The sequence below is a fragment of the Equus quagga genome, unplaced genomic scaffold (genome assembly GCF_021613505.1).
Source record: "Equus quagga isolate Etosha38 unplaced genomic scaffold, UCLA_HA_Equagga_1.0 270_RagTag, whole genome shotgun sequence".
Taxonomy (NCBI): domain Eukaryota; kingdom Metazoa; phylum Chordata; class Mammalia; order Perissodactyla; family Equidae; genus Equus; species Equus quagga.
In genome coordinates, this window is record NW_025799872.1 from 192,973 (window position 1) to 195,870 (window position 2,898).

A 2,898-nucleotide genomic window follows, 5' to 3' on the forward strand; every position below is an offset into this window, starting at 1 on the left:
TCCGGGATTTGCGCGGCGGCGGCGGCGGGAGGCCCCGCGGGTCCCAGGCGTCGCCCGGCGGCTGCGCCCCTGGGGTGGGGGCTGGGGGCCGGGCGCGGGGGCCCCTCCGCCCAGGCCCAGGGCGCTTCCCCTCTCTAGGCCTCCGTTCCCGGCGGGGAGGTGGGACCCGCTCTCTGGGGACTCTCTGCCGGCCAAGGGCACCGCATTCCCCGGGCAAAGGAAGCCCCGCCGCTGTCTGTGTGCAGTTTTTTCGCCTAAAAGGGGTTTATCTGCGCGTCTGCTTTGGGATCGCGCCAGAGGGAGACCGTGCCTGCGGGGGCGAGATCACAGGCCTACCCACCTAGGGGAGGGCCTTGGGGGGGTGACAGGGCGGGGGTTGGGCTCTTTCAGCCCTTTGGGCCAGTCAAGGCCTCGGAATACTCCCTCCGAGCAGGGCATTCCCCAAAGAGCCCGGGGCCTCATTCCCGTGGCCGCCTGCGCTCAGGCCTCGGCCCAGGCCCCCAGGAAACAGCCCCCGCGGGTGTCCAGGGAGCTGGGGGGGGCACTCTGCCGCCTCAGCACCTGTGAAAGGGGATGGGGGGCTGAACAGCGTTAGTCTCCTGACTCACTCAAACCCAGAGGTGAGGCCTGGATCCTGAAATGAACTTCTACCCGCCCCCCTTCCCCCCCCCCAGAGCGCACTGAGGACAAAATGGGCTGGGTGAGGGCTGATCAGTGTGATCCCAAGTCTTCTGATCCGGCCCAGCTTCCATCTGGAGGACCCGAGACCCTCAGGGCAGCAGTTGCCCCAGACAGAGATGGTTCAAAGCCAGGTGGCTTGAGTCAGGGGCCCAAAGAGGAGGTGAAGGCCTGGGCCTACCCTCCAACCAGACAAGACCCAGGCGGTGTCCTTGGGAAGATGTGGGGGCGAGGAGGAGGAGGAGGCTGGTGGGTCCTACCAGGTTGGGGGGGAGGTGAGAGAAAATGCGCCCCATACCACATAGAGAGGGAGCAATAGAAAACCAACTCTGCTTTCTGTGGTCCCTGGGCCTGCGCCTTCCTCTTTCTGGGCCTCAGTTCCCCATCTGAGAAAGCAGGTGTCTGGCCTGGGTGACACCCAAGCACTCAAGTGGGAGGGGTTTCCCTCACCTGTGATGGGGAGGGGTCTTAGCTGGCTGCCCAGGGCTCCAGGAGACACTGGCTGTTCTCTGTTGGCCTAGTGGCTGCTGGGCCAACCCAGGGGGCACAGGACCACCCACAATCTCTCCCATCACTGGGAGGGAGGCCTTCCCTGTGTGGGGTACCATCACTTTTAGTGGGTCCCACACTGTCCCCTTCCGAAGAGCCTGTCACTCAAGGACCACCCATGCCTGGAGTACCTGGCGGCCACCTTTCAGGTCTGATGACTGCTGGGAGGTTTAGAGGGGAGCCCACCAAAGTCACTCTTAGGGCCTGGGTCCTGCCGGAGCCTCTGGTAAGACATTCTCTTCGTCCCTGTGGACCAAGAATCTGGGCCATCTCCCAGACCACACAGCGTCTGGGGCAGGTGCCAGGGCCTAGGAGGGCCTCAATGCCTCACCGCCAGCAGCTGGAGCTAGAGAAACTGTGTCGCCTTGAGGTGGGGCAGGGCCGTGGGTATGGTAGGCCCCATTTCCCAGAGGTGACCACTGAGGGCCCAGGGCAGGGCTCACACGGGAAGGAGAAGTGGTCCAGGACCCCAGCTACAGGACACCCAAGGGGTGGGAGGCATTCTCCCCAGCCTCTTGGGGACACCCATTCACCTCCATGGACACCCCCACTCCTTGCCTGGATGAACTGTGGGCTTCTCTCCAACAGACCCTGTGGTGCTTGGGGGGCAAGACCCCCCCACTCAGTCCTCACAGCTTCCCGGGAGCCAAGTGCCAGCATCTCCTTGGGATAATTCAGAGATTGACGCCCAGAAAGGGGCAGTGGCTTGCCGGGAGTGGCCGGGCCAGAGAGACAGTCAGTGGAGAGTTCAGCTTTGGGACCGTTCACCCTATGGCTTGGGCTTCTATTCCCGAAAGAAGGAAGAGAAAGAGCTGGAAACGGCTCAGTCCTTCCTCACTCACGTTGGAGCCTAAGGCTCAGAGAGGAACCATGTCACACCAGAGTTGGTCCCCAACACCCAGGGCACCCTGTCGCCCCTCACCCAGTACAGGTTTTCTCCCATGCTCTGCAGCATTTCCTACTCCTGACATCCATCTCTTCCCCTAACTAGGTAGACAACCCACCCCACAGCCTCTGAGGTTGCCAAGGAGGATGTGTCCACGTATCACTTGGCAATAGAAGCAAATCTTGGCTGGAGAACGTTTTCCTCCCAGAGCAGCGAGGGGGAAATAAAGCCGTGCCTGGTAAACTGAAGCGCGAGTGAGTGCACAGGTGCGGCCACTGCTCCTCGAGCTGCACCCCTGCCCGCTGCGGCACCCCTGCACGTAGACAGCCCTGCGCCCTGGCCGAGAGGATGCGCATGGCCGCCTCTTTCCCAGCCGAGCTGCGCGGCCTCCGCCTCTCCTCCTCCCCGCTCTCCGGGGCTCCCTAACCCCGGCCCAGGCCCCTCACTTTCCTAGCTGTGCCCTCCGGCACGGCCCCTCGCGGCCCGCTGGCTCCTGCGCCTCTGGTCTCTCTGCGCACGTCTCGCGTCCCAGGCACCGTCACATCTCTGCCTCGCATCTGGTGTGGCCCTCTCTGTCTCGCTCTGGCCCCTCTCTCACCTTTCTCTGGATCCCTCTGCTCCCATCTCTGGGGGTCTCGTCTCCCGAGCTCTCCGGCTCGGCTCTCTCCTTCCTGGGCGTGCGCTCCGCTGGGTCTCCCTCGGTCTGGGTCTGCCGGCCCCTCTCGCGGCCCCCTCCCTCCCACCTCCCTCCCTTTGCAGTCCCTCCCTGGGGCTCGGCCTGGGGG